A 9,161-nucleotide genomic window follows, 5' to 3' on the forward strand; every position below is an offset into this window, starting at 1 on the left:
TAGCACTACTCACAGGTTTCTTGGGGTACAGCTTGGCCATGGTGGTCCGATGCAATGATGTGGATGTATTTTTAAGCTGGGCTTTGAAGGACAAGGGCTGTCTGGTGAGGTGAGAGACAGTCCAGAGACATAAAGCAGAAAGAGCAGAATTAGAAGTTTACTCCAGGCAATACAGGCCAAAATGAAATTGTCACTGGCCATGCCCAAAGCTGTAGAAGCACCAAAGGACACAAGGGAAGAAGCAGCTCTTGGCTTTTCTTGCTAAGTTTTCTGGCTGGGATGGTTTATCCCATACAGATCTCTCCATTGCACTAAGGACAGGTTTAGCCTCCAGTACAGAAACAACAAGTGCCTCATTCATCATCAGCAGCCAGCCAGGAGCTAGGAAGAAGCTGAGTCAAGCGTTGCATGAGCAGCTTCCCTGAACAGCTTCCATGGCAGCCACAGTGGAGCCAGCACGGGCACAGCTGCTGGTACAGCTCTGGCTGAGGGCAGCAGGACAGTGCAGCCTCAGGACTCTGCAGCCTTGTCCTTCCCAGGGCACCCAACCAGGAGATAATATAGGGTAGGACAGCTCCAAATCCCAGGGCTGGCCTTTCCAAAATCATAGTCATGTTTGAACAAAAGCTTTGGCCTTTTTTTTTTTCCTTCTTTTTATATATTTTTTCTTGGCATGTAGCCAGACGAAAGAGTGCTGTCCTGCTGCCTTCAGCCCAATGTTACCATTCCTTCCCTAATGAACGTCCTGTGACCCACAAGCCCCAAATACTGCACAACTCTCCTGCTCTTTCTGCCCTGCAAGATTCCCACAGCTGATTTTCATGTTGAATGTCCCAGCTTGCAAACAGAGCAGCAGGAGGATGGGCAGGTAATATTTCTGGCCGTTTCCCCCTCCAATGTGCAAGCAGGGCAAAGCTGGTGGAGGCACAGGAGTAGATCAGTCACCAAGCTGCAGCTCTGAACAACGCTCGGTACACAGTGCTGCCCCAGAAATAGAAGAACACTAGATAAAAATAAACTGTGGGACAAGTTCTCATCTTGATCCTTGGGAGCAAGGAATTTCCTTCCTCGTGGTCCTTCCTCCACCCCCACCCTGCTGCTGGCTGCCCTCCTGACAGTCTCGGCCATCTCTGCATCCCTGAGTACAGAACCAGCTGGGTGGTGAGTCTGGGGACTTGAACACAAGAGGTGGCCTGGAGTCTCCTTCAGTGGTTTTGCACCTTTGATCTCTGGAACATGTATTTCAAGCCCAGAAAGGGCTTTTGTGCTGGACAAGGCAATAACTACATAAAAGGACAGAGGGAACTAATAAGGAAGGGGGTTAAAAGGACTGTGCAACAAAGAAAAAAGGCAGCCTACCCCTATGTCTTGAAATGCTCTAGACATAAAGTGAGAACTGGCAAAGGTCAGGCTGAATTGGCTCTTGCAGAGGATGGCAAGAAAAATAACAAGAGAAGTTTTAGCTGTATACATCAGAGAGAAAGGAGGAAAGAAGAAACAGAGCTGCTGTACAGGGAAGATGGGGTATAGATTAAAGTCAGCCTGAGTGTGATCCACAACTAATGCATCCTCTTTGTAATGTCCTGTCAGTGTGCAAAGGGCACGAGGACAACAGGACTGAGGAGATGGACGTGGAAATGTCACATCCCTCTAGATCAAGAGTCAGAGGGCAGCCAGCTCATGTCATGGCATGGCTGGTTCCTGTCCCCCAGCTCTGAACACCTGACATTGAAACCTGCCCATCAAAACGTTCACCAAGCTTAGGGAAAAGAGAAGTGAAAGCACAGCACTTCAGCATAAGAGAGAGAAAAATGCCACTCCACCAACTACAGACCATGCAGGTGTCCCGTGCCACGTGCCAGGCATAGAGCAAAGTCGAAGGGAAGGGGGTGCTAGAGTTCAAAGCAAATCAGCCTGTTTTCCACACCCCCAAGAGTGCCAGACCACCTGACACAGCTCACAGATAAGATACTGCCTCTGTAAATCAGAGGAATGGAGATCTAATCTACCTCAACTGAAGAAAGTGTTTGCTGGAGCACCACGGCCAAGTTCCCAGTAGCCTGGGGGGACAGGGACTAGCTCAGGGGCTGAGGCAGTTCAGTGCCCATGCTTGGCTCCTGGGCTGGCAGGGCTATGGCAGGGGGCTGGACCAGGCTTGAGACAGGGGTGTTTTTTTATGATCTCAGCCCAAAAACAGGACTGGACTCACAGCATTTATGGGCCTGAAATGTCCCACATCAGTGGAGATCCAAAAGCCTTTGAGCATCCCTGTGGGAATATCCCAGCTTCACAACTTGGGACCAGTTTTTGGTCCCAGCCAAAAATACTGGAGGAACATCTAATTTCCTTCAGCTCCTGCCTGCCCATGGCATACACGTGACTGCTAATTCTCATTCCCATAACTGAAGCACTCAACTCGCCATCTGATTTCTAGACATTTCTAGGAAAATCCCCAGCTCTGCTAAGCAGAAACTCAAGAACTGCAACATGCCTAATCAGCTATGCTAATCTAACACTGCCACACAGAGCCAGCGCACGCAACTCCCATTACTAACAGGCTCTTGCTGCAAAGCCCAGTAGCAACATCAGTTTGGTTTTTTAGAGCGATTTACCTTTGAAGAGCTCACCCTCCTTTCAATAAGCTGGCACCCCCAAAAATTAATTTCCCTGTTTCACCTCCCAGTGCTTCTCCAGGTTTCCAAGACAGCCAGGAAGCTGGGTCCAGAGGGGCTCAGCTTGCAGAGGGCCACAGGGGAGTACTGGAACAACCTAATCTCTAATTCAATTTCTACCCATTTTCCCTTTTGCCTTCACTTCATTACAGAGTATTATTTTTTAAACTGAAGCAAACAGAGTCGATTCTGCTTCCAGCTGAATTGCCCACAGGCTGGCTTCTCTCCTCCAGCCAGCTGGTACAAGCTTGCTGGTACAGCAAGCTCCTTCTCAACAGGCCTGCAGCCTTCATAGAGCAATGTCTTGTTGGGAAGAGTCCCTCATCTTTTAAGGAAAGTACCATCCAATTTCCATTTAGTGGCTGTTTCATGTAGTTTTTCAACTAGGTAAGAAACTGCATCCATGCACAGACTTAAAAGAGAGTAATTCCCAGCTTGAATTGGGACAAAAAATTGGGATTTCACCATATTTTGTAAAGGAGGTGTACAGAGCAATGACAGAAGGGGTCATTTCACTTCCTTTTCCAGCCTTTTCTACATCCCAACCTACTTGTTATGCTGCAGATGAGCACAAATTTCTAACTATGTTGTTTCAAAGCAGAAAACCAAACCATTCTCCTTTGAAAAGTGTCAATGTGAGACTTCACAAAGATTTCTAAATACAGATACATCAGAAGAACAAGTGCAATAAGGAGACCGGTCAGAACGCATCCTTCCCTGCACAGACTGGCAGCTTTGAAGAACCTGTGTTTTCTGATTAAAAGATGCTAAACTGCAGATGTTCCCTGGGCAGGTCCCTGCTCTGCCGCAGCCCCAGCACGGTTGCTGGGCTGTGCTGGTCCTGTCCCAGCACCAAGCAGGGAAGCCACTGGGTGCAGGATGGCAGCCTGACAGCCTTTCCCAGGTTCACCATGGCTCTCTTCCACTTTCTTCACTACTTGTCTCACAGTTTGGGATTCTGCTGTAGCTCAGGACAAGGGGAGTGCAGATGCTTCACTGGGTGGCAGGACCTGGCTTGGCCACCAGATCAGGACTCCTTGAAACTGCCTCATCACTTGTCTCATCCCTTGTATAACTTAAACTTCACAGGTCTTCCCAAAGGGTGACAGATCATAGCTGTGATCCCATAGTCTCCCACGAGGCTGCAAAGGTCACTCTGGGCTCCCCCAGACCCCATCCCCTGCCTCCCCTCAGACACCCACACTGCACCAGTGACAGCCCCGCAGGCAGGGAATCCGCTCAGGCAGCAACCAGCAAGGGGACATCCTGCCTTCCCTGAGCAAGTCCAGCTGAATCTCACTAAAAGATTTCTGAGCAGTTTTTTGTAATAATTTCAGCTGCTCTGGAGCACTCCCTGCAGACTCCAGCCAGGTTTTAGGGGAAACGTGCTCTTCTGAGAGAGCTGTTTCCTATTTTTGTCAGCACATGGAACATAACCCCTAAATTAAAATCTTCTATTTCGAGTCTATTTTGATCAACTTCACTTCCTTCAGTTTAAAAGATACAATAAGAATAGATGAGCTCTCACAAATTAAAAACCTCTCTTGCTTAACAAATTGTCTTTCTGCAATAATTAATTGTCTGGAGAGAAGTTCCAGCCCTATGTTTTTGGCCTCATTCCAGGCTGAGTAAGGAGAAGAAGAATAAGGTATATTTGGGAATCTGTTGCCTCACCAGACCAGATCTTGTGCTTCCCATACAAGACAGGACAGGTCTGACCAGTGCACCTGGGGTGAGCCCATTCTGGGAGCAGCTCTTTGCTCTCTTCCTCTGTCACCCAGTGCCTGTCACAAGTCTCAGCTTGTGGTTTGCAGGGAGAAAGTTCCAGGCACATTTCACTGCCTGCTTTTATTTTTTCAATAGGTAGTTATTACTACACAGCAAATCCTTTGCTATGAGCTGCCAGGGCTCTTACCATGTTGATGGTTCCCAGAAGCTCACGGTAGATAGGGGCTGTATACATGGAAGATGTGAAAGCAATGCACAGGTGCTGGGGTGGTTCCTGGTAGAGATGCCTCTTGCCAGGTGCTCCAGCTCTGCTGACTTTGGGACTCTATCCAACCTAAACTTCCTTAAGAAATCACTTCCAATGCGTGACTATCAAATCCCATCAGTCTTTTCTCAGAGGGCACGTCCTCCAGGTTCTATCATGTGTGCTCCTCACCCTTGGAACTTTTCAGCCAGAAAAGCCTCCATGAAGAGAGAAGTTGTTGTTGGCTTTGCTCATGCTGGTAGATGCTTTAGGTCCTTCTGCACACAGGGGACAAGGGGGAAGCTGGTAGTGGCCAGGATCAATCCTGGGACTGTGAGAAGTCCCACCTGCAGCAGAGGACACTCACACTGTGGGTCTTTGCCCCCTTCCAGGTGCAGCTGCAGTGCCATTGCCAGGCAGGGAGCAGCATCCCACAGCCCCCATTTTCACACAGTTACCTGTAGTGGGACATGAGATGGAGGTGGCAGCCGTTTGGCACAGAGGAACAGTACATTGCAGGGAGGGTGTCACAGCCTCTCTGCTGCTCCCCCCTAGGGTGGCCCTCACTGCTAGGGTGCATATGCTGGTGCTGCACACCCACACCAGTGCCCAGCTCCTCAACTCATGCTGGGAGCAGCTCAGCACTGCACTGGCTTCACAGTCCCTCGGCAGCCCTTGGTCCTTGAAGGGCCCCTCCATGCCCTGTCTGCCCGTGCTGGCTGGTCAGGCAGGGGCACAGCAGGGTCCCAGCCTGGGGCCCAGGCAGGGTATGGCAGCAGCAGCAGGCAGCCTGCCTGGGCAATGCCTCCATCCAGGTCCATGCACTGAGCTCCAGCCTCCTTGCCAGCCCCATGGCAGCACCACTACAGGGGAGCATTTTGCTAATCCTTTCATTCCCAGCAGCACAACCTCCTGCCAGCTTTGCAGGGAAATGCTTTGGAAGCACCTGGGCCTCAAGCCGGCAAACCCTCCCTGTGAAGAAATGGAGCAGGAGCTGGCTTCCAGCCCTGAGAGATCCTAAAACACCCCAACAGCCTCAGGGCAGGCACTTATATACATAGACCAGACTTCACCGGCCCCAATATGAAACCAATCAGCTCATTCCCACAGAAACTGGCTGATCTTCCTGAAAAGGCACCTAAAAATGCTGGGAGGGTTCTGAGCAGGGCTGCAGCCCTGAGCATTCCATCCTCTCTCCCTGCTCCTGGACAAAGAACAGCCTAAAGCTCAGCTTCCTCCTCACTTGGAGAGGGCAACAGCTTTGCACAGCCCCAAATTAACCTGCTGCCACAAGATATCACCCAAACCATGATCTCAGCAGTGTTTGGAAGAGGATTATATATTTATCTGGAAAACAAGGACATGCACAATTGCATTTGGCAGGATTAGTGCTAAAGCCCATAGAAAATCCACTCATCAGAGCTGCAGGCGGTTGCTCCCTTCCCAGGAATGCTTCATGCACACCAGCACACTGTGCCAAGGCTTTCACTCCCCTCCCAGATTTGTGGTCTGGGGGAAAATTACTGTCACCACCTCCCATAGACCTCAGCCTTTTCTTTCTCTCTTCACAGTGCATCAGAGAGATGAAAAACCCTGCACTGGTGCCATACAGACCACTGTCTCTGTAGCAGTTTCATTCATGAACAGCTGTGCTTGAGGGAATTGAGGACCCTCCTTGGCCCTTGAACACACAGAAAACACGTGAGCCTTCAACTGCCTGAACTACTAGGGTGAAGCCAGCCAACACCTTCCAGTCTTTGTTAGAGCTTGGAGAGCTTTGTGTAACACAAATAGACCTGCAACCTGGAAATAAACCTCTAACATCCTCTCTCTGCACTGAGAGAAGCTTAAGAAATGTATCAGACTGTGTCTATAAGTCTGACACTATCTCACAGCAGATGGGAACCTGCTAAGCCTCCTTGGGATCAGCACTCCAGCACCCAAGGAGATGGGAAAGGCCCAAGCATCCTTTTCTTTTCCAGTTCTTTTCCAGTACATGTGTCCCAGTACAGGAAAGGCACCCTCAGATGGAGATATACGCAAGGAGGATGTTGCTCTGGAGCTCAGCCACAGCCTGGCAAGGGTCTCCCACTGCTGTGGGAGCTGCCTGGTCTGCAGGCAGGAGCAGCTCTTCTCACAGCCACCAGACCCCTGGGTCAGACTCACTGCATCCTTTTCTTGTAAAATTTATTTCCCACGAGTATGCTCTGGCTTACGCAGCCCTCAGCAGGAAATATCAGAAATTTCTGACATCATTTACCATTTTGTCCAGGACAGGATTTTTCTGGAAAGGGTTTGATTAAAAAAGAAAAAAGCATATTAACACTTGGGGAAGTTCTGTGCCTATTATTTTCACCATGTATATAATTCACTGGAAATCAATGGGTAATTCACATAAAGTACTGCCCTTTCCCATCTAGCCAGGAAGAGCAGCAGCCAGTGACGAGGCCAGGACCTTTCCGTGGCTTTTTAATTTTCATTTTCCCAGGGGAAACAACTCAGCACAAATCCAGAGTTCACAGAAATGAAACCCAAAGGGACACCCTGCCAGCTCTGCTCTGCCTGCACTGCCCAAGGAGCTGCTCTGCATCCAGATGCTTCTCTTTCTAGGTATTTGCTATTCCACTTTCCCCTCTTTTGGCTTTTCTAGACCCAGGCCAGGCTGGGGAGAGCAGAACAAATCTGCACCTCTGAGTCCTTCTTAGAGCTGATCTGCCATATGTGATCTCTCAGGTTGGCTGCCACCTTCCAGGCATAACTTCACCATCTGAGGCTTTTCAGGAACTCCAGCATTTGCTAAATCTCACATCCCTATTCCTGGAGTCCCAGACTTTCTCTCATTTTTCTTGGACTTTTCCAACCCCCAGCACTGCTGTAACTTTTAATAACTTCTGCTTTGCACACACGCACACAGAGGATGTCAGAAAACCTCTCCATGCCATTTCCTGACTCACTTCTCAGCTCACCACAGGCCACTTTGAGCATGTCCCAGTTTACAAAGTGTCTCAGGTTCCTACCTGCTCCATGCAGCCCAGAGAGCCTGGCCAAGGTGGCTTTTCTGCCTGGGCATATATGGTGGGGTCTGGTGGGTCTCAAGTGCCTCCTTCCTTTTCAGAGCTTGCCACCACTGCTGTTTTCCAGCTACAGCCTCAGCAGGTTTTACATATGCCACTTCACAGGTTGTTTCTGCAGATGTGCAGTGCACACCAGTCCACACCACTGGGAATGCCCTGCACAGCTCCTTTCAGCTCCAGGTCCAGCTGCTTCCCTGCACCTCACCACATGGTCCACACAGGATGTACTTTCTCACATCTCCAGTGCCACACTCTCCAATTAACCTACATCTAGCACACCAGCCCATGTGGACCCTCAGAAGGTCCACAGTCACCCAACCATTGTACAAGGTCAGATTTTGAGGCTCTCCTGAGCAGAAGTGGTGGGTTTCCCCATGACGCAGACGCCCCTGCAAGCCCAAGGCTGCTCCACCACCACAACCACAGCACCCTGGACCCAGCATCCTTCTGCAGAGCTGGGAATGAGGGATGCAGCCTAGGACAGGCACAGCAGCCTGACCCCAGCTCCAGCCACCAGCCTGGTCCCTGGCTGGGGGAGACAGCACAGTGGGGACAGTGCAACCTCCCCTCTCTGTTGGCTGCCTGCAGGTGAGAGTTTAAACTCTTGAAGATCTCCAAAGTCGTTGAGAAGATGGAGCACTCTGAGCTCAGAGCCTGCCCTGTGGGGCTCTCCTGCCCAGGCAGTAGGGACCTGTTACTGGGAGGGAATAGGCAAGGAGGCTGGAGAAGGGACCCTGCCCCAATAACTAGAGCCCTTTATCCCTACATGGTGCTTCCTGTCCTGAGACTTTAAGATGACAGACCCCTCCTAGAGCAGAGCCAAGCAAGGGGCCCTGGAATAAATCAACATCTTGGAGACTTTAGGTGACGCAGACATTCCTGAGCAGATTTGAATCTTGTTTTGCAGGAGGGATCCCTCTGAGGCCACACGCTGCTCACACCAGCAACTTGAGAAGCTCCAGGCAGCCAGTTCACAGCTCTGCTACCCAGACACGTTACAGGGCTGCCTATCAGTGGGAAAACTCTCCAGCTCTAGCAGATCATAAGCTTATTAAAGACAGATCTGGGCTTTGGTTTGCAGAGATAAACACATCAAAGGCATTTTGGTCTGTGTGCCAGTGCTGCTGGTATCCCCATTTGGCAGAGATGGAGGCTGGAACGTGCTCTCTGTTCCCAGTGCAGGGCTTTAGGGGAGCTCAGCCCAGCTGGAGCAGCAGCAGAATCCATCTCCTTCCAGCTTAGGAAGCCCATGGCAACATCCGAACTGTAATAAGTCAGTCCCTGGCTATTTGCTTGGGGGGCTCAGAAAAAGCTGTTGGGGGCTGAAGCACCTCACTTGCAGTGCATTGCTCCTGGCACTGTCCTCCCAGGGCCATGTGGATCCAGGGAGGTGGCCAGGCTCTGCTGACAGCCTGGGACCTGCTCAGCTCAAGAGGAGAGCTA

Source organism: Apus apus, chromosome 13 (assembly GCF_020740795.1).
Source record: "Apus apus isolate bApuApu2 chromosome 13, bApuApu2.pri.cur, whole genome shotgun sequence".
In the NCBI taxonomy this organism is placed as follows: Eukaryota; Metazoa; Chordata; class Aves; order Apodiformes; family Apodidae; genus Apus; species Apus apus.